Source organism: Arachis ipaensis, chromosome B4 (assembly GCF_059453495.1).
Source record: "Arachis ipaensis isolate K30076 ecotype BB chromosome B4, ASM5945349v1, whole genome shotgun sequence".
Taxonomy (NCBI): Eukaryota; Viridiplantae; Streptophyta; class Magnoliopsida; order Fabales; family Fabaceae; genus Arachis; species Arachis ipaensis.
Genome location: NC_142439.1, coordinates 113,421,769 through 113,446,084, shown reverse-complemented (window position 1 = coordinate 113,446,084; position 24,316 = coordinate 113,421,769). Strand labels below are relative to the sequence as shown.

At 36.1% G+C, this 24,316-nt stretch overlaps 2 pseudogenes; both read left to right on the top strand.

Annotated features, from left to right (window-relative positions):
• The first annotated feature begins 22,412 nt into the window (after window positions 1-22,412).
• LOC148568830 (putative LRR receptor-like serine/threonine-protein kinase At1g74360) lies at window positions 22,413-23,537 on the top strand (annotated as a pseudogene).
• LOC148568829 (putative LRR receptor-like serine/threonine-protein kinase At1g74360 pseudogene) lies at window positions 23,536-24,068 on the top strand (annotated as a pseudogene).
• Window positions 24,069-24,316: the final 248 nt, after the last annotated feature.

Below are 24,316 nucleotides of genomic sequence, written 5' to 3'. Positions count from 1 at the left end.
ATGATTGCAACCCCTCCTATGATGCATATCATTCCAATGGATATGATGGTTCTTATCATGATTATGCTACTCAACCACTATCATTCCATGCACCATACTCTCAACATAGTCCTCAAACACCATCATTCCAACCACCATACTCCCAATCTACATCCTATTTCCATCAATCGCCTCCACACAATCCTTATTCATATCCTCCATATGCACACACTTATAACCATTATGAACAAGCACCTATGGAACCATCACCACTTCAACATCATTACCCTCACAATCCTTTTTTTCCTCCAACCAAGCCTCTATGGATGATACACTTGGTATCATTTCTCAAGAGCAAGAAGAGTTCCAAACCACACTCACCGGCTTCACCTCCGCCCTCTAAGAGCTTATATCCCGTATACCTCTATCTTCTACCAACAACCAAAACACCTTCCAACCTCCAAGCTTTGATGAACCTCCTTTCCAACCACATGATGAATTCTCCTTTTCATCACAATCCTCCATGGAAGAATATCCATGTCCATCAATCCAAGAGCAATATTATCCTACTTATGTTAGCGAAGTGGATCGCCTCAAGGAATCAATGGATCGGCTTCAAGCAACCGTCTGTCAAAAGTTGGACTTATGGGATTCATACCACAAGCAAAACAAGACCACGGATAATTATGGAGAAGCAACCGAAGAGGGGAGTACGAGGGAGATTTTAGAGTCTCAACTTCAGAACAAGGAAATGAAATGTGTTTTACAACAAGTGGAAGGGATGGAAATAGTTGAAGAAGAAGAAGTGGAAGAAGACCTAGGGGAGGTTGAACAAGAAGGAAGCTCCATCATTGAAGACAACTCTACACCAAGTGACAATAGTGATCTTGTTGAAGCTTTTTCCATTGAATGTGAAACCAATATTGATGAGGAATGTATACACCCTCCAACACACATTTTGATTAATGAGAAAGAGTTGGAAGGAGTTAGAAAACAAGAGGAAATTGAAGCTAGGAAAATGAGGAAATTGGATTTTTGTGTTTTAAATAAGATTTTAGACTTCTAAACCTCTATTTTCATCCTTTGATCCATAAAGTATAATACTAAGTCTAGTAGCTAGCTGAAGCTATGGAAATAGGATAACTTAGGGTTGAAGAAAGAGGTAAACATGATGAGCTATAAGAAAGAGATGTGGATGTTAAATGAAGTTATGAGGCCATGGCTTTGATGAATGATTATATAATGATTATAAATATTAAACGGCTTATGAAATGATGATATCTGAGATACGAGTTTCCCTGGATAACAGAATCATGGCTTGCCATCACGTGTTCCAGGTCGAAACTCGATACTCTGTTGATCCTATGTCATAAGGGTGACCAGGCACGTATGAATTCCAGAGAATGGATATCCCGCATTGAGTGATATATAAATGAATGAATGATTAAATGATGAATGAATGAAAAATCTATGCATAGAGTCATGGAGATGCGCGATGAGGGACAGTCTAAGGTTTTCAGACTTGTCGGGTTGGCTGGATAATCGACAGATGAGCCTCATCAGCCATAGGACAGGCATACATCATGTGCATTTGTTTGTTTAGTCTGCTATGCATTACCTGGGATTGCCTAACTGAATATATATCATGCTACCTGTTATACTTGCTACTTGTACTATCTGTTTCCTACTTGTGCGTGACATTGTTTGATTTCTTGTCTCTGATGAATCAATGGTGATGGAGGAGCGGAGGAAGGGTGGATTTGTTTAATGTTAATGTTAGGATTTAGAGTAGGCAGGTTTAGAATATTTAGGTCACCTAACCCCTCTTATGGCTTCTACTTAGAGTATAAGTTTTATAATTGTATGCTGGAGTTCTAGGATTGCCTCTGGCATTCCCAGGACCTTATATGTTATGTGTGTGGCACCTTTACCATGCTGAGAACCTCCGATTCCCACTCTACACTGTGTTGTTGTTTTTAGATGCAGGACGAGAGGCTCCTCGCTAGGCGTTTGGATTCCTAAAGCGGAGTAGACTCTGGGATATTTTGAGTTTCAGTTTGTATATATATATGTACTTAGCTTTCTCTCCAAGAAACTTGATTATTTTGTTCCTCATAGAAGTTAAAGGAGAGTTAGGGCCTTATTTCTGTATTTTGGGTATTTTGGGATGCTTGTATATATATATATATATATATATATATATATATATATATATATATATATATATATATATATATATATATATATATATAATCTCCAACCAGCCCTGGCTTCGCAGGCTGAGCCAAGAGCTAATTTTACTGTATTCTTGGCTCTCCTTTCACTCTTTCGTTTATTCATATCTTTAACCTATAGATTTCTTAGCATGCAAGTAATTTTGTTCTCTGAGTGTTGCGCTTTTTATTTTGCGATTTTGCTTTACCCATTTTTCAAGGCTCCTAGTATATGATATTTTTCCACTATTATACGTATGTATTTAGTGATTAAAGGTCCGTAACACCACACTACCTCTGTTCTATGACTTAAGCGTAAAACTCTATGTAGTAGGGTGTTACATTATGGTATCAGAGCATTTCATTCCTATAGAGCCTGAGGACGGACTGATTATGCTCTTGTGCAATCTCTATGTATGTGTCTATGTGCTATTAGGATATCTAACTAATATGTGTAGCATACATGTTCGTGAGCATGCATTTGGGACTCTTAAGCACTAAACTTGAGATATTGAGACTGATCACCTTAATATCAATTGTTAGGTGTGAACAGGGACCAAATGTCTTCTCGCGGATCCGAGCGAGGTAACCGGAGGGAAAATCTTAGGACCGAACCGATGCAAGGACCTCGAGATGGAAGCTCGGGTGCTGGTGCAAGCAACGTAGGTCAATACTATATATCTATGACCCTTACTGATTTCCTCAAGAGTAGTCCACCTCAGTTTAATGGAAGTTCCAATGCGTTGGAGGCTGATCGGTGGCTTCGAGACGTGGAGAGATTTTTGTACACGCAGCACATTCCTAAAGTACAGTCGGTGAAAATAGTGACCTACATATTGAAAGGAGATGCTCATAATTGGTGGCAGGAGTTATGTCATACCTTACAGGTGGAGTTAACAGATGTCCCTTGGAGTAGATTCAAGACATAATTTTACAAGAAATATTTCTTGCATGCACTTCGCACAGCAGAGGAGTTGGAGTTAACACAGCTGAAGCAAAAGAATATGTCTGTTGCTGACTATACCCGTGAATTCGACAATCTGTGCCATTTCTCAAAAGTTTGTCAAGGAAATCCAGCCGTCTATGAGGAGTGGATGTTAGCTCAGTCTGAGAAAGGACTTAGGAGAGATATCTTTAACTACGTGTATCCTTAAAAGCTAACGAATTTCACTGAATTGGTTAAGAAGAGCCAATTTGTGAAAGATTACTCCCTAAAGTTGGCAATGCTACAGGAAGGCTATGGAGAGACTGCTCCAGACGAGCCGCATAGGGCCAAGCTAGGTGTATGCTACAAGTGCGGGAAGCCGAGGAATATAGCTCGAGACTGTCCACACAGGGTATTTTGGGAAATATATTCTCCGGCCAGTCTTGGCTTCGCAAGCTGAGCCAGGAGCTAGTTTCACTGTATTCTTGGCTTTCTTTTCACTCTTTCGTTTATTCATATATTTAACCTTTAGGTTTCTTAGCACGCAAGTAATTTCGTTCTCTGAGTGTTGCGCTTTTTATTTTGCGATTTTGCTTTACCCGTTTTTCAAGGCTCCTATTATATGATATTTTTCCACTATTATACGTATGTATTTACTAATTAGAGGTCCGTAACACCACACTACCTCTGTTCTACGACTTAAGCGTAAAGCTCTGTGTAGTAGGGTATTACACGTATATCACTAGAAAGTTTATATGCCCACAAGAAAACAATAAGAACAAAAATAACAAAAGAACAGAATGTTATAAATCTATTCTTGTGGGAATTCATCATCATCACGATGGTAATTATTATTCATCTTTCTAAGATTTTCAAAGACATTTCTTTTGACCCTATACTCGATCATATTATGATTCTTCAACACAAGTGAGACTGCAATCTTCATTCGATTTCCATCAGTAACCTAAAAAAATATTAACATTTAAACATTAGGCTTAACTACCTAAATATCAAAGAAAGAGTGAAGAAAAAAAATAGTGTATAATATTAACTTTATGTTAAAATTATCATCTTCAAAACAAGCTATCATCCAACTCGCAACCCACACACCCGCGTCATTCCTGCATATCGAGCAAAATATATTAGAGAGTACTATATAATTGCATAAATTTCATACCAATAACTACTAATTATATTATCTTACGATCCAGCTTTGAGAGTGGGAAGGCCTTCTGGTTCTTCAAATTCAAATTGTGAAAAAATCAGATTTGGAGTGCTCTCAAAGTTGTAGAATGAACTATTTTTCAATACTTTGTCTAAAAAAAATGGTCTATTTATGTGTATGTCAAAGTTTTCTTTTTCAGTCATATATCTAGATAATTAACGAAAAACAGAAAATATATTTACTAATTTCAAAGCTGTCCTCTTTTGCTTGAACTGTTTCCCAATGGAAAACGGGTCTAGCAAAATGATTTATCTTTTAACACGATCGATCACTATGAGGTACCAGTGTTCATGACCTTCGTCAGTAATTTCAGATATAGGGATAAACACCTAATCAAGAGAAATTCATGTTAGTTATTATAGTTTTTATGTATATTAAAAATAAATGCATTATCTTATGTTATATGATGTAAGCAACAATCCTTACTCTTTTTAAGCAGTCAACTTCCCCAAATAAATATCTGTGATATAATACTCCATGCAGCTGGGATCTATCTTGATCTTCGCTACCGCCTACGTTAATTTTGCCGCTTGTTTATTTGCACAATACAAATAAAAAATACCAGTATTATTTTAACATACACTCCTATATACTTACTGCAAAAGATGGAGGTACAAACCAATAACCACTTTCTCTTTTCAACTCTGTGGTCATCATAACTGCTACTAAGAGTAGCACAAGAGAATCAATTTCCTTGTCTGACATGAAACTCCTGAATACTATATCCCTAAAAATACTATATCCTCCTAATCGCTACCAAAGATAAATTAACATAAATAAAAATAGCTAAACAAATCTACAACACCGTTAAAAAATAATAAGCTTATTAAGTTTACTTATCCACTAATAGATCACCATGCAAGTATACTGCAATTGTAAGTTCAGTATCATCCAAACCCAATGAAGTTGTTGGTCTAAAAGATACGTATACCCACTAAATATAAAAAACAAACCTATTACTATAATAATAATAATAATAATAATAATAATAATAATAATAATAATAATAATAATAAACTACTTATTACTTAGTACTCAAAATAAGTAGCTCTAATCCAGAAACAGTAATTGGAGCAAGTGAGTCACTTTTCCTTTTTTTAGCAATAGACAAATCCATCTTTGCCTTCTCAATAGAGCATAGCAACACTAGATTACTCAACGCACTACCTTGTTGAGTAAGAGTATTAAAATTGGAACCAAAGACCTTAAACACTTTAGAGAGGGAGCTAGCATTATTTTTCAAATGTTGAACAAGAGATTCGAGTAGTTGATTCAATTGACCAATTGAATTGGCTAATGAATCCAAAGTCACTTTTTCAAAATGTTCCTGTAACATTAAAAAAAGTTAACAAGGAGGTAAAAATAAAGATAAAAAAGAGATATTAATCAAATGACAAATTTAAATTCACAATAAACACCCAAATCAAGAACATAAAAAATCATTCATCAAATTACAAATCTAAATTCACCGTAACCAAAGTCTAGATATGAGAGACGAGTCATTGTCACCCCTTGGAACAGACCCAGGGACGTGTGCAGCTATGTGCGCAATAGGGTAGACTGCTGAGAACACAACGAACGGTGGCAGCGCAACGAACTACGGTAAGGCAGCAAGGCCGAAAAGAGAGTGAATCTATGAGAATAAAGAGAACCAACGTAGAGAGGAAAACTATGTACAGCTATTTATGAAGTCGATCACACAAAGAAGACACAGGCGACCGACAGAGAGAATGGTGGCGAAGGACAAACAACAGAGGCACATAAGGTAGAACAGTGATAGAGTGAGAGTGAGTGAGTCATGACGGCGGAAAGTGAGAGAAGAGTGAGTGACCAAACTCTAAACCATTTTTGCTTTTATGCTTTTTTTGCCAAAATGCATAATCATATCATATATGCTGATATTTTTATTTTATAATTTTTAGGCATTCTCATTTTTTTACATTTTTATATGGTAGAATAATACCACGCACATATTTTCAAATCAAAGAATTACAGAAGAACATTGAGAACAAATTCATAAAACAAGAAAAATAAAAATAATAATTATTATGTACCTGTTTAAAATTTTTTTTGGTTCTTGATGGTTCTTCATGTTAGGAATAGAACTTGCCTCATGATGAACGGATAATTTATACGCTTTTTGGCATTGTTTTTAGGTAGTTTTTAGTATGTTTTAATTACTTTTTATTATATTTTTATTAGTTTTTAAATAAAAATCACATTTCTGGACTTTACTATGAGTTTGTGTATTTTTCTATAATTTCAGGTATTTTCTGGCTGAAATTGAGGGACCTGAGCAAAAATCTGATTCAGAGGCTGAAAAAGGACGGCAGATACTGTTGGATTCTGACCCCCTGCACTCTAAGTGGATTTTCTGGAGCTACAGAAGTCCAATTGGTGCACTCTCAATTGCGTTGGAAAGTGGACATCCTGGGCTTTCCAGCAATATATAATAGTTCATACTTTGGCCGAAATTTGATGGCCCAAACCGGCGTTCCAAGTCAGCATAAAAATTCTGGCGTCAAAACGCCAGAACTAGCATAAAAGCTGGAATTAAACGCCCAAACTGGCACAAAAGCTGGCGTTTTTAACTCCAAAAAAAGTCTCTACACATGAAAGCTTCAATGCTCAGCCCAAGCACACACCAAGTGGGCCCGGAAGTGGATTCTGCATTATTTACTCATTTCTGTAAACCCTAGGCTACTAGTTTTCTATAAATAGGACCTTTTGCTATTTACAGACCTGATGACACTTTACACGTTTCATATTGTATTTCTGACGGCATGAGTCTCTAAACCCCATGGTTGGGGGTGAGGAGCTCTGCTGTGTCTCGATGAATTAATGCAATTACTACTGTTTTCCATTCTATCACGCTTGTTTCGATTCTAAGATATTCACTCGCACTTCAACTTGATGAATGTGATGATCCGTGACACTCATCATTATTCTCACCTATGAACGCGTGCCTGACAACCACCTCCGTTCTATCTGCAATAGCTTAAGTGCATATCTCTTGGGTTTCTAATCTAAGATTAGAACCTTCATGGTATAGGCTAGAATTATTGGCGGCCATTCCTGAGATCCGAAAAGTCTAAACCTTATCTGTGGTATTCCGAGTAGGATCTGGGAAGGGATGACTGTGACGAGCTTCAAACTCACGAGTGCTGGGCGTAGTGACAGACGCAAAAGGATCAATGGATCCTATTCCAACATGAGTGAAAACCGACAGATGATTAGCCGTGCGGTGACAGCGCATTTGGACCATTTTTAATGAGAGGACGAATGGTAGCTATTGACAAAGGTGATCCACCAACATACATCTTTCCATGGAAGGAGCCTTGCGTGCATGAAGAAGAAGACAGTAGAAAAGTAGAGATTCAGAAGATAGAGCATCTCCAAAACCTCAACCTGTTCTCCATTACTGCAAAACAAGTATTTATTTCATGTTCTTTTACTTTTTACAATTAAATCTGAGAATTATTGATATCCTGACTAAGAGTTACAAGATAACCATAGCTTGCTTCAAGCCGACAATCTCCGTGGGATCGACCCTTACTCACGTAAGGTATTACTTGGACGACCCAGTGCACTTTCTGGTTAGTTGTGCGGAATTGCAAAAGTGTGATTGTGATTTCGTGCACCAAGTTTTTGGCGCCGTTGCCGGAGATTGTTCGAGTTTGGACAACTGACGGTTTATCTTGTTGCTTAGATTAGGAATAATTTATTTTTGTTGGTTTAGAGTCACTAAATTTGAGTCTTTTATTTGAGTTTAGTTTTATATTTTAAGTTTGGTGTCAATTGCATGCTTTTATTTTCTTTCAATTTTTCAAATTTGCATGTTCTTAGTTCTTTCTTGATCTTTAAAAATTCTAAGTTTGGTGTCTTCTTTGTGTTTTCCTTTAAATTTTCGAAAATTTGTGTTTGGTTTTCTAAAAATTTTAAGTTTGGTATCCCTTGTGCTTTTATTTACTTAAAAATTTTTCAAAAAAATTTATTCTTGGTGTTCATCTTGATCTTCAAAGTGTTCTTAGTGTTCATCTTGACATTCAAAGTTTTCTTGTTTGTTCTCTTTGTTTTGATCTAAAACTTCTAAGTTTAGTGTCATTTTGTTGTTTTTCTCTTTCCTCATTAAAATTCAAAAATTAAAAAATATCTTTTCCTTATTTTACTCATAAATTTCGAAATTTTGCATTAAATTAGTCAAAGATTTTCAAAATCATATCTTTTTTTTAGTCAAGTCAAAATTCTAATTTCAAAAATTGATCTTTTCAAATCTTTTTTAAAAATCAAATCTTTTTAATTTCTTCAATCATATCTTTTCAATCATATCTTTTTAATAAATTACAATCATATCTTCTCAATCATATCTTTTTTCAAAATAATTTTCAATCATATCTTTCTGATTGCTAATTCCAAAATCTTTTTAATTAATTAATTAATTTAGTTTTCAATTTGCTTTTATTTCATATTCTTCTAATTTTCAAAACTTTTATTTTATCTTCCATTTATTTTATTTTGTTTTATTCGGTTACTTTTAATTAAATAAAAAAAATTTAAAAATATAATTTAATTACAATTCATATCAATTCTCTTTTCTCCATCATGGAAATAAGTGGAAGTGACCAGTCCAGAAGGACTCTGGGATCATATGCTAACCCCATTACAGCTGCATATGGGAGTAGCATCTGTATACCTCCCATCAAAGCAAGCAGTTTTGAGCTAAATCCTCAGCTCATTATCATGGTGCAGCAAAATTGCCAGTATTTCGGTCTTCCACAGGAAGAACCTACTGAGTTTCTGGCACGGTTCTTACAAATTGCTGACACAGTACGTGATAAAGAAGTGGATCAGGATGTCTACAGATTATTACTGTTCCCATTTGCTGTAAAAGATCAAGCTAAGAGGTGGTTAAATAACCAACCCACAGCAAGCATAAAAACATGGAGACAATTATCAGACAATTTTCTGAATCAATTTTACCCTCCAAAAAGGATGACACAGCTAAGGCTGGACATCCAAGGCTTTAAACAAGAGGATCATGAATCCCTTTATAATGCCTGGGAGAGGTACAGAGGGATGCTAAGGAAATGCCCTTCTGAAATATTTTCAGAGTGGGTACAGTTAGACATCTTCTACTATGGGCTTACAGAAAGAGCTCAAATGTCTCTAGACCACTCAACTGGTGGATCTATACACATGAGAAAGACGATTGAAGAGGCTCAAGAACTCATAGATACAGTTGCTAGAAATCAACATTTGTACTCTAGCAGTGAGTCCTCCATAAAGGAAGAGGCCAGGGCAGTAACTACTGATCCTAATCCTCAAGAACAGATTATTGAGCTTAATCAACAATTACTCCTTATGAAAAAACAATTAGCAGAATTTAAAGAGATGCTCCAAGACACTAAAAATGCTAACAAGAATATGGAAGCACAATTGAATCAGATAAGACGGTAGCTATCTAAATAGATAACAGAAGAATGCCAAGCTGTTCAACTAAGGAGCGGGAAGACATTGAATAATTCAGCTCAAAGTAGAAGAAAGCCAAAAAGGGAACAACTGACAGAGGATGACCAAACCACTGTCTAAAATCCCTCTGAGGAAAGAAAGAGCCCAGAGGGGAATAATTCTGGCGTTCAAACGCCAGAAAAGGGTGAAAAATTGGCGTCAAACGCCCAGTGGATGCCCACTTCTGGCGTTCAAACGCCAGAAAAGGGAGAAAAGTTGGCGTTGAATGCCCATTCCATGCCCAGTTCTGGCGTTCAAACGCCAGAAAAGGGTGGGAAGCTGGCGTTAAACGCCCATCCAGCACCCAATCTTGGCGTTCAAACGCCAATGAGGGATCAGACACCTGCAAGTGCTGATAGTAACCCCTCTAAGAAGGCTTCTCCAACCACCTCTGTAGGGAATAAACCTGCAGCAACTAAGGTTGAAGAATATAAAGCCAAGATGCCTTATCCTCAGAAACTTCGCCAAGCGGAACAGGGTAAACAATTTGCCCGCTTTGCAGACTATCTCAGGACTCTTGAGATAAAGATTTCGTTTGCAGAGGCACTTGAGCAAATACCCTCTTATGCTAAGTTCAAGAAAGAGATCTTAAGTCATAAGAAGGATTGGAGACAAACTGAAAAGGTGTTTCTCACTGAAGAATGCAGTGCAGTCATTCTGAAAAGCTTACCAGAGAAGCTTAAAGATCCAGGAAGCTTTAGGATACCATGCACATTAGAGGGTGCTTGTACTAAGACAGCTCTATGTGACCTTGGAGCAAGTATCAACCTAATACCTGCATCCACCATCAGAAAGCTTGGCATGACTGAAGAGGTCAAACCAACCCGGATATGTCTTCAACTTGCTAATGGCTCCATTAAATACCCATCAGGCATAATTGAGGACATGATTGTCAAGGTTTGGCTGTTTGCCTTTCCCACTAACTTTGTAGTGTTGGAAATGGAGGAGCACAAGAGTGCAACTCTCATTCTAGGAAGACCTTTCCTAGCAACTGGACGAACTCTTATTGATGTACAAAAAGGGGAAGTGACCCTGAGAGTCAATGAGGATGAGTTCAAGTTAAATGCTGTCAAAGCTATGCAGCATCCAGACACAACAAATGACTGTGTGAGCACTGATATTATTGACTCTTTGGTGGAAGAGATCGATATGACTGAACGTCTCGAATCAGAGCTAGAGGACATCTTTAAAGATGTTCATCCTGATCTGGAGGAATCAGAGGAAATAAAAAAACCTCTGAAAATTCCTCAGGAAGAGGAGAAACCTCCTAAATCCGAGCTCAAACCACTACCACCATCCCTGAAATATGTATTTCTGGGAGAGGGTGACACTTTTCCAGTGATCATAAGCTCTGCTTTAAATCCACAGGAAGAGAAAGCACTAATTCAAGTGCTAAGGACACACAAGACAGCTCTTGGGTGGTCCATAAGTGATCTTAAGAGCATTAGCCCAGCAAGATGCATGCACAAGATCCTATTGGAGGATGATGCTAAGCCCGTGGTTCAACCACAGAGGCAGCTAAATCCAGCCATGAAGGAAGTGGTGCAGAAAGAGGTCACTAAGTTACTAGAGGCTGGGATTATTTATCCTATTTCTGATAGCCCCTGGGTGAGCCCTGTCCATGTTATCCCTAAGAAGGGAGGAATGACAGTGGTTCATAATGAAAAGAATAAACTGGTTCCTACAAGAACAGTTACAGGGTGGCGTATGTGTATTGACTATAGAAGGCTCAATACAGCCACCAGAAAGGATCATTTTCCTTTACCATTCATAGACCAGATGCTAGAGAGACTAGAAGGTCATGAATACTACTACTTTTTGGATGGCTATTCAGGATACAACCAAATTGCAGTAGATCCTCAGGACCAAGAGAAAACAGCATTCACATGTCCTTCTGGAGTATTTGCCTACAGAAGGATGCCCTTTGGTCTGTGCAATGCACCTGCAACCTTTCAGAGGTGCATGCTCTCTATCTTCTCTGATATGGTAGAAAAATTTCTGGAAGTCTTCATGGATGACTTTTCAGTATTTGGAGACTCATTCAGCTCCTATCTTGACCATTTAGTACTTGTTCTGAAAAGATGCCAAGAGACCAACCTAGTTTAAAACTGGGAAAAATGTCACTTTATGGTGACTGAAGGAATTGTCCTTGGGCATAAAATTTCAAACAAGGGAATAGAGGTGGATCAAGCTAAAGTGGAGGTAATTAAAAAATTACCACCACCTGCCAATGTTAAGGCAATCAGAAGCTTTCTGGGGCATGCAGGATTCTATAGGAGATTTATAAAGGATTTTTCAAATATTGCAAAACCTTTGAGCAATCTGCTAGCTGTTGACACACCATTTGTATTTGACACAGAGTGTCTGCAGGCGTTTAAAACTCTAAAAGCTAAGCTGGTCACAGCACCAGTAATTTCTGCACCAGACTGGACATTACCATTCGAACTAATGTGTGATGCCAGTGACAATGCCATTGGTGCGGTATTAGGACAGAGGCATAACAAACTTCTGCACGTCATTTACTATGCCAGCCGTGTTCTAAATGACGCACAAAAAAAACTACACAACCACAGAAAAAGAGTTGCTTGCAGTGGTTTATGCCATTGAGAAGTTTAGATCCTATTTAGTAGGTTCAAAAGTGATTGTGTATACTGACCATGCTGCTCTTAAATATCTACTCACAAAGCAGGATTCAAAACCCAGGCTCATAAGATGAGTGTTGCTTCTGCAAGAGTTTGATATAGAAATAAGAGACATAAAAGGGACAGAGAACCAGGTAGCTGATCACCTGTCCCGGATAGAACCAGTAGCAGGGGCATCCCTCCCTCCTACTGAGATCTCTGAGACCTTTCCGGATGAGCAACTCTTTGCCATTCGGGAAGCACCAAGGTTTGCAGACATTGCAAATTATAAAGCTGTGAGGTTCATACCCAAGGAGTACAGGAGGCAGCAAACAAAAAAACTAATTTCTGATGCAAAGTACTACTTATGGGATGAACCATATCTCTTTAAGAGATGTGCAGACGGAATGATCCGCAGATGCATGCCCAGAGAAGAGGCACAGAAGATCCTATGGCATTGCCATGGATCACAATATGGAGGATATTTCGGGGGTGAGCGAATAGCCACTAAGGTCCTCCAATGTGGGTTCTACTGGCCTACTCTCCATAGAGATGCCCGAGAGTTTGTGCGTAACTGTGACAGTTGCCAGAGAGCTGGTAACTTACCTCATGGTTATGCCATGCCTCAACAAAGGATCTTAGAGATTGAGTTATTTGATGTATGGGGTATTGACTTCATGGGTCCTTTCCTACCATCATACTCAAATACGTACATTCTGGTGGCAGTAGACTACGTATCTAAATGGGTAGAAGCAATTGCCACACCCACTAATGATACTAAGACAGTGATGAAGTTCCTCCAGAAACATATCTTCAGCAGATTTGGTGTTCCCAGAGTACTCATCAGTGACGGGGGCACTCATTTCTGCAATAAACAGCTTTACTCTGCTATGGTCCGATATGGAATCAACCATAAAGTAGCAACTCCATATCATCCACAGACAAATGGGCAGGCTGAAGTCTCTAATAGAGAACTAAAAAGAATCCTGGAACGGACTGTAATTGCCCGTAGAAAGGATTGGGCAAAAAGCTTGGATGATGCTCTGTGGGCATACAGAACAGCATTCAAAACTCCTATAGGAACCTCTCCATACCAGCTTGTGTATGGAAAGGCCTGTCATCTGCCCGTGGAACTGGAACATAAAGCCTACTGGGCAACCAGATTCCTAAACCTAGATGCTAAGTTAGCTGGAGAGGAAAGATTGCTCCAGCTGAATGAGCTAGAGGAATTCAGACTCAATGCTTTTGAAAATGCAAAAATTTATAAGGAGAAAGCAAAAAGGTGGCATGACAAGAAACTATCATCTAGAGTCTTTGAACCAGGACAGAAGGTTCTGCTGTTTAACTCTAGGCTCAGATTATTCCCCGGAAAATTGAAATCCCGGTGGAGGGGACCATATGTGATTACAAGTGTGTCACCATATGGATATGTTGAACTTCAGGATATTGACTCTGACAAAAAGCTCATTGTTAATGGACAGAGAATTAAACATTATCTTGAAAGCAATTTTGAGCAAGAATGCTCAAAACTGAGACTAGAATAAAGCTCAGTCAAGGTCCAGCTAAAGACAATAAATAAGCGCTTATTGGGAGGCAACCCAATGTTCTTTAATTATATATATTTATTGACCATTGTTATTTTATATTTTCTTTAGGTTGATGATCATGTGGAGTCACAAAAACAACTAAAAAAGCAAAAACATAATGAAAAACAGCATTAAAAACAGCACACCCTAGAGGAGGAGCTTACTGGCGTTCAAACGCCAGTAAGGGTAGCAGAATGGGCGTTAAACGCCCAGTCTGGCACCATTCTGGGCGTTTAATGCCAGAAAAGGGCACAAGACTGGCGTTTAACGCCAGAAATGGGCAGCAACCTGGTGTTTAACGCTAGGATTGGCACTCAAAGGGGCGTTTACACGCCAGAATGGTGCAGGGATGAGAAATCCTTGACACCTCAGGATCTATGAACCCCACAGGATCCCCACCTACCTCAACTCAACCTCTCTCTTCTTCACACATTCCAATAACACCCTTCCCAAAATATTCTTCCCCATCACCTCTTAACCACTCACACCTCTCCATCTCCTCCATTTTATTCTTCTTCTCCTCCCTTCTTTCTTCTTTTGCTCGAGGACGAGCAAACCTTCTAAGTTTGGTGTGGAAAAAGCATTACTTTTTGTGTTTCCATAACCATTTATGGCACCTAAGGCCGGAGAAACCTCTAGAAAGAGGAAAGGGAAGGCAAAAGCTTCCACCTCTGAGTCATGGGAGATGGAGAGATTCATCTCAAAATCCCATCACTAAGAAAAGGATGGAACAAACAAGAGAGCCCACTCATGGACCTCAACAAGAGCGTCCCACTATCCTCCATGAAATTAGAGAGGACCAAAAGGCCATGAGAGAGAAGCAGCAAAGGCAAGGAAGAGACATAGAGGAGCTAAAGCACTTCATAAGATCTTCAAGAGGAAGAACAAGCCGCCATCACTAAGGTGGACCCGTTCTTTAACTTCCTTATTCTTATTTTTTTGTTTTTTTTTATTTTCTATGCTTTATGTTTATCTATGTTTGTGTTTTTATTACATGATCATTAGTGTCTTGGTGTCTATGACTTAAAGCTATGAATGTCCTATGAACCCATCACCTTTCTTAAAATGAAAAATATTTTCTGAAAAAGAAAAAGAAGTACGTGAATTTTGAATTTTAAAATAGTTTAATTATTTTGATGTGGTGGCAATGCTTTTTGTCTTTCTGAATGAATGCTTGAACAGTGCATATTTTTGAATTTGTTGTTTATGAATGTTAAAATTGTTGTCTCTTGAAAGAATAATGGAAAAGGAGAAATGTTATTGATAATCTGAAAAATCATAAAAATGATTCTTGAAGCAAGAAAAAGCAGTGAATACAAAGCTTGCGAAAAAAATAGAAAAAGAAAAAGAAAGAAAAAGAAAAAGCAAGAAGAAAAAGCCAATAGCCCTTTAAACCAAAAAGCAAGGGTAAAAAAAAAAGGGATCCAAGGCTTTGAGCATCAATGGATAGGAGGGCCTACAGGAATAAAATCCTGGCCTAAGCGGCTAAGCCAAGCTGTCCCTAACCATGTGCTTGTGGCGTGAAGGTGTCAAGTAAGAAGCTTGAGACTAAGCGGTTAAAGTCGTGGTCCAAAGAAAAAAGAGTGTGCTTAAGAGCTCTGGACACCTCTAATTGGGGACTCTAGCAAAGCTGAGTCACAATCTGAAAAGGTTCACCCAGTTATGTGTCTGTGGCATTTATGTATCCAGTGGTAATACTAGAAAACAAAATGCATAGGGTCACGGCCAAGACTCATAAAGTAACTGTGTTCAAGAATCAACATACTGAACTAGGAGAATCAATAACACTATCTGAATTCTGAGTTCCTATAGATGCCAATCATTCTGAACTTCAAAGGATAAAGTGAGATGCCAAAACTGTTCAGAAGCAAAAAGCTAAGAGCCCCGCTCATCTAATTAAGACTGATTTTCATAGATATTTTCGGAATTTATTGTATATTCTCTTCTTTTTATCATATCTTGTTTTTAGTTGCTTGGGGACAAGCAACAATTTAAGTTTGGTGTTGTGATGAGCGGATAATTTATACGCTTTTTGGCATTGTTTTTAGGTAGTTTTTAGTATGTTTTAATTACTTTTTATTATATTTTTATTAGTTTTTAAATAAAAATCACATTTCTGGACTTTACTATGAGTTTTTGTATTTTTCTATAATTTCAGGTATTTTCTGGCTGAAATTGAGGGACCTGAGCAAAAATCTAATTCAGAGGCTGAAAAAGGACTGCAGATGCTGTTCGATTCTGACCTCCCTGCACTCGAAGTGGATTTTCTGGAGCTACAGAAGCCCAATTGGCGCGCTCTCAATTGCGTTGGAAAGTGGACATCCTGGACTTTCCAGCAATATATAATAGTTTATACTTTGCCCGAGATTTGATGGCCCAAACCGGCGTTCCAAGTCAGCATAAAAATTATGGCGTCAAAACACCAGAACTGGCATAAAAGCTGGAGTTAAATGCCCAAACTGGCACAAAAGCTGGCGTTTAAGTCCAAGAAAAGTCTCTACACATGAAATCTTCAATGCTCAGTCCAAGAACACACCAAGTGGGCCCGGAAGTAGATTCTGCATCATTTACTCATTTCTGTAAACCCTAGGCTACTAGTTTTCTATAAATAGGACCTTTTGCTATCGTATTTACAGACCTGATGACACTTTACACGTTTCATATTGTATTTCTGACGGCATGAGTCTCTAAACCCCATGGTTGGGGGTGAGGAGCTCTGCTGTGTCTCGATGAATTAATGCAATTACTACTGTTTTCCATTCTATCACGCTTGTTTCTATTCTAAGATATTCACTCGCACTTCAACTTGATGAATGTGATGATCCGTGACACTCATCATTATTCTCACCTATGAACGCGTGCCTGACAACCACCTCTGTTCTATCTGTAATAGCTTAAGTGCATATCTCTTGGGTTTCTAATCTAAGATTAGAACCTTCGTGGTATAGGCTAGAATTATTGGCGGCCATTCCTGAGATCCGAAAAGTCTAAACCTTATCTGTGGTATTCCGAGTAGGATCTGGGAAGGGATGACTGTGACGAGCTTCAAACTCACGAGTGCTGGGCGTAATGACAGACGCAAAAGGATCAATGGATCCTATTCCAACATGAGTGAGAACTGACAGATGATTAGCCGTGCGGTGACAGCGCATTTGGACCATTTTCACTGAGAGGACGAATGGTAGCTATTGACATAGGTGATCCACCAACATACAGCTTGTCATGGAAGGAGCCTTGCGTGCATGAAGAAGAAGACAGTAGGAAAGCAGAGATTCAGAAGATAGAGCATCTCCAAAACCTCAACCTGTTCTCCATTACTGCAAAACAAGTATTTATTTCATGTTCTTTTACTTTTTACAATTAAATCTGAGAATTATTGATATCTTGACTAAGAGTTACAAGATAACCATAGCTTGCTTCAAGCCGACAATCTCCGTGGGATCGACCCTTACTCACGTAAGGTATTACTTTGACGACCCAGTGCACTTGCTGGTTAGTTGTGCGGAATTGTAAAAGTGTGATTGTGATTTTGTGCACCACCTCAACAGAAGCAGTCCAATTATTTTTACTTGTTTTTTACTATTGTAATTAACTTATGATTTTATGTGTTTCAGAAATAAATACATAACAATAATAAAAGAGAGTCGCTATTATATATCAATTTAAGGTGAATTTATATTAAATATAAATTCAATCTAATTATTGACAATCTTATTAGTGTTATAATTAAAATAAATTACACCAATTTTATTTTTAAATAAATTATATATTTAGTCAAAATCAATATTATATATAAAAATTACAAGTTTAAATGACAATATCATGTAGACTAATAATAAGTTTGAATATTGATATCTACCGTAAATAATTTTTAGATAAAATAATAAATTTCAGTTATATATAATTTAAAAACTATATATTTATTATTAAAAATTATGTTTTTATTATAACGTAAATTTGAATAATAATATATACTATGAATAATGTCTAAATAAAAATAATAAGTTTTCAATAATATATAATTTTAAAAATATAATATAGTTATTATTAAAAATTATATATTTATTATTACGAAGAATAATAATAAGTTATGAAAATAATATCTATTTCAATATTTTTAAATAAAAATAATATTTATTTTAAATAGTAAATTTTTTTGAATTACACTCATAAAAGATGCATATGATATAACATAAATATAAAATAATAAAATCTTTTTAAAAGAATTTCTCAAAAATAAAGAACGAGCAAGTAAAAATTTGAACTATATATAAAGACATATTTAAACATGTCATTAGTAAATTATATTCACAATATTATTCTAATTGTGTTACATATATGCTTGGGTGCTTGACATGAGTAAGTGAGAATCATTCGGACCACCTCAACATAGCGAGAAAAAAAAGACACAAGAAATGTTAGTATTAATGTTATTGATAACCAACTTTTACATATCCGTAATTCAACCATATACCTCACATATCTCAATATTTCTATTCTATGTACCATTATTTTTATACTGCTGCAGTATATTCTAACCAATCTCCGACAACCATGCATCCATCACTATACAACCTATTCCTACCATCATTTATCGTAAGTCCAACTGTCACAAATTTTTGGCCTCCTACTCCCTTATATCCTTTTCAATCTACTAATCCAAGAGATACAGATAAAATTCTTAAACTGATAAAGTCTCCACAGCATCATCAGTCTGACTCTGGTACAAACAAGAAAGCATCAAAGCATACAAGTGTACACGATAAGAAGGTATCTACGGCCAAGAAAAAAATTGTCTGGAATTCACATTTGTCTGAGAATATGGTTGGTGTGAATACTGTCTCTATTAAAGATAAATTTTTAAAAAATAAAAAATTACACTGAGAAACTCACACAAATCTCTAACCAAAGAACAAAAGGAACTCTTAAAAAAGAGTACATCAAGTGGATATTCTATTAGCATGTGTTCCCTAAACAACAAAAAGGCCAAGCACAATAAACAGAGAATTAATAGCCATATGTAAGTTTGCATATCACAAGAATTCGCGTCAATCATCTAAGGTTACATAACTTAGTAATCTCACCAATTTTTTTATTTTGCAATGGATCCCGGTTTGATTTAAGCCTCCTACATACATGGATTTGGATGACTTAAATATTAAAATGGCAACCTATGTGCTTGCACCAAATAAAAGAAGGTTACATATCTCATTATATATCTATTAAAGCTTTAAAAAACGGTGCAAGATTAACGTGTTTGATGTTTGTAGTGATGAGGTATTGGCGACAACAAACAAGTTTAGCGAACTCATTACAATTTTAAGTCATTAATTCCCAAAAAATGGGTGCATGGGGATGTAAGTGCATAATTAAGTTACTATCTCTAGCATACTTTCAATTCTTAATAAATTTATTAATTACCACATAGGTGTTGGATTTAGTAGCTACGATGCTAACTATGCAGGAGACAGGAATATGATGTCAAACACATTGGTATTTGCCAGCTATGTTTTCTGCACGCCATCTCTTTTTCAGGCTTGTTACTGTTTTTATTTATTTTATCTTATTATATAATTATTGTCACTGACTTTACCCCTAACTATTAAATTCAGCAATTCATACTCAAATGTGATACCAAAATTAAAGTTTTGTTGAAATATTATCAAAAAGAATTCGTGAATAGAGTTTATGAAGAGAAAAGGTATATGATTTATTGTATATTTTATTTTTTTCATTGTTTAATGGCTTTTATCTTTATGAACTAAGCTATACTTTTTATTTTTAAAATTTTTTATATCTAGTAATATTCTAATACATAAAAGTTAGTACTAAATTTTTTTACCTGTCAACAAGAACAACATGCATTGGTATCTAGTTGTTTTTTATCTGTGCAATCATCAAATAATTCTGCTAGACTCCCTACCGATTGTTTCAAATAAAGAGGAAAAGAGATCGACTATTGTAAAACTGGTAAATTAACTTTTTTCTATTTTTTTTAAATTATGATATTTTTTTAGAAGTTTCAAATATCATCATTTATTTATTTTTTTCCTACATGAATAGGCCAAATATCTAAAAGATATGCTCAAGTATGACTCGTTCTATAATTACAACACTCTATTTAGGCTGTGGATACTTAAATTTGCATTTGTAGATATGTTAGAAATAGGAGAACAAGTTCTTGGCTCGTAAGGAATATCTGTATTTGTATTTTTCTCTTTGAAATATTTTTCTGCATAAGCTAACTGTGTCTTATTTAACATAGTAATGATTGTGGGGTATGGGTGGCAACTTGAATGATAAACTACATGAAGACATATAGTTATACAATAAATGTAAATTTTTTTTGCTTGAAAAAAAAAAGATAAATAGTACCTCATTTACTAGTGTGCATGGTTTTGTTAGTAACTTAAAATATTTATATTTTTTTAGGTTAATGACGCTACAAGGATGCGACTTACTTTAGATTTGATTCTAAGGCCCCACAACTTAATGCTGCATAATGTCATTGACTCTGTTACCAGGAATTACAATAAGTATAAGCAAAAAGATTCAAACAAAAATTAAAAATCTATAATTGTCATGTAGTCGTGTTTGGTTTATATTTAGAGTTGTTAGTTTAATCTCTTTTACTTAATATCTATATGGCTTCCTTCCTCTAAAAAATTTAAATCTCTGCTAGCTATTCATTACTTTTGTTTTTTTCCCATTAGTATTGATCATAATTGATAACTTATGACTTTTCCATGCCAAGACAAGTGTATATTTTCTTGAAAATTATTATCAGTTAGAATCCTTGCCAAATGACATATACTCGTAGATTACTATACAATCTAAAATCAACTTTACTGGTATTTCTTAAATTAATTAATGACATTTAAAAGTCACAAATATTCAACCAAATTTAACTTTTATTTTGTTCTTTCTCAAACTTTTGATGCTTTAGCATAATTTAAGATCAAATTTTAGTAAGATATTCCTTAAAAATTAAACTAAATCCATAACTCTTTTCATAAAAATCAATAACTCCATCTGTTTCATTCTTACACGTGATAACACGGTAATATTAAATGAAAGCCTCACCCAAAATTCCAAACTAAAATAGATACAAACAAGCGAAAAAAAAAAGATATTATCTTCAGAGCAAAATTAAATCCTAGTAGAGGGCCACCATCAGTTCTCAATAGTATGATGCCATTCTCAAGAAGCAAACAGAGTTCTCCCAACAACTTGGTCAAGATCCCTTCGTCCATTTAACGTTATTCTCCTACCTCTGAAATACAAAAGGAAAAAAAGGGAAAAATTAGCATACAATTAAGCAAAGCATCATGGTTTCTCATGCCAACGTCAGTTTAAATAACCATAGTTCGAGTCGCACAATACCAAGTTTCCAAAAAAAATTTATATAAATAAATAAGAGCTTTAAAAGTAGTAGCTATTCAATAACTGCTACTACTTTGGTCTGCTCAGTAGCTCAGTGCAGTGAATAAAACAACAGCATAAGAAGAAGAAGAAGAAGAAGAAGGCTGCATTCATGAGATTCGATTCTCTTTAAAGACTGAACTTGTAGCATTATTTTATATAATTATGTGTTTATTTTAAGTCGTTTGGTCTATGTAACTAGATTTTGCTGTTATTTGTTAACATTTGTAAATAGTATTTATGTTCCTAGTTCATTTTCTACCCTCAAGTATTTTTTGATTGATAAGAGATAAGAAGAGAATGAAATCGAACCTCCTTGAACCTACGAAACTAGTCATCTTGTTAAGGAACCTGGATGATTTTGGCAAAGAAATGTAAGAGTTAAGAGTGAACATGTGTTTATCATAAAAATGTACTCAACCTGGTAGAGTCACAACCCCATTAGGAGTAGCCGATAATCATTAAATCTTTTTTCTGTAACTTATAAATAATATTAAAAGATACAATCAAAAGTTTACCATATCTTAGAACCTCAATAAGAACTAAAAATCTACTAACAACATACTTTTCTATCCTAATTAAATGTAGGAGATAGAGTCCTTAATAACCACACGAAAATAAATACCACATTGTACATAAAACTAAGGGTTTTATTGCATTTCTGTCAGTGATTATAGGTGGATAAATAGAAATAACATGCAGACTACACTAATCCATAAATAGAAAAAATGTTCTATTTAATACACAATAAACCAATTGAATGTGAAGCATGAGCTTCAGAATCCTAAAACTCAACACAAACATCAAGCCTAAATTTGATCAAATGAATAAAATAACTAGCCTATGGTACACAACAAATTATAACATCAATTTCAGAACTTTAGTAAATGTAATCACATAAGTTCTCCAGTAGAAGCATCTAATGATAGAAACATGTATCTATGTACATATATACCATAACAAAATATTGACAACCAGAATATTTTATCACCAATAGAAGTAATTAAATGATTAGACATGAAACTTGGCAAATGACCAAGTGATTTTTGGGAAATTTAAGCAAGTTAAGTTTCTTTTCTTTCAATCAAATTCCTACACTGGAGGATTGCTCACATCAAGAATTTTCTCATTGACAAATCTTTGCCGATTAGATCTAAGCTTCAACAACTTTTCAGGTCTATTACCTCTTGAAATCTCTCAATTGTCAGGTCTCACTTTCTTAACCTTAACCTACAACAAGTTCAGTGGACCAATTCCAGTTGAACTTCGAAATTTGACCAACCTTCAAGCACTTGATCTTGCCTTCAACAATTTCAATGGCTCAATCCCTCCAACCCCTTGAAAAATTGAGTTCATTGCTATGGCTAATGCTTTCGAATAATTTTTTAATCGATGAAATCTCACCAGAGTTGGAAAATTGCTCTAGCTTGTTATGGTTGAATCTTGCAAACAACAAGCTCTCTGGAAGCTTACCTACAGAATTGGCCAGAATTAGAAGAAATGCAATGGCCACATTTGAATTGAGCAGAAGAAAAAGTATTGGCAAAATCATTTCTGGAAATAGTGGATGTGCTCAGCAATGAGGAGATGGTTACCGGCTGATTACCCTCTATACAAGTTTGTGTATACTGTCCTCACAAGGAAGAATTGTAGAAGCCTTTGGTACAAACTTCTTAAAGGCTAAGGTGTTTTCTCTACATTGCATATGATTCTTCCTCTAAATCATCATAGATAGGTGGTTATATTCAATTAAGTGGAAACTAACTCAGTGGTGAAGTACCTACAGAAATTGATAATATGGTGAACTTCAGCATGTTGTAATTTGGGGATAACAAGTTCTCTGGAAAGTTCCCATCAGTGATTTTAAACATGGCACTTATAGTCTTAAACATCTCCAGAAACAATTTCTCAAGCAAAAATCCAGGCGAAATCAGCAATATGAAGTCTCTTCAGGATCTTGATTTATCTTAGAACAATTTCTCAGGGTCAATTCCTTCAAGATTGTTGATCTTGGTTGAGCTTAGCACATTCAACATCTCATACAACCCCTTCAATTGATGTGGCAATAGCATTGGTCTATTTGCACCATGAATGCTACCCTTTAATTGTTCATAGAAATGTTAAGGCTAGCAATGTGTTACTAGACAACGATGGTAATGCCAAAGTCACAGAATTTGGACTTGCAAGATTTGTTGATGTTGAGGATTCTCATATTAGCACAATGGTGGTTAGAACAGTAGGGTAGGATATGTTGCACCGGAATATAGACAAACAATGCAAGCAACAACAAAGGGTAATGTGTATAGTTATGGGGTTTTGACTATGGAGATTGCAACTAGGAGAAGAGTAGTGGATGGTGATGAAGAGTGCTTGGTTGAATGGGCTAGGAGAGTTCTGGGGTTGAGCCATTCTGAGCCAGTTTTGGTCATGGACGGTGAAGATGAGATGCTTGAGCTATTACAAGTTGGGGTTAAAGGCACAAATGAGTCACCACAAGCTACGCCTAACATGAGGGAGGTCCTAGCCATGTTGGTCAAGATATACAACAATAACCGTAGTGGAGACTTAGGTTATGGCCACCTTGTTTAATCCTAATGATGCACCACTATTTGGTGGTGCATTCTATGCTGAATTTAGGGGATTTTATCACCCTTTTTTCCACATCTATCCACTAAAATAGCATAGTTTATATATTCTCCCTATTTGTGCTTAAGAGTGAAAACATACTTTTTAGGCCCTTAATTGATTAATTTTAATTCACCTTTGATTCTACTAGATGCCTTGATGTGTTTGTTGAGTGATTTCAGGTTGAAAAGGCTAGGAATTGATCAAAGGAA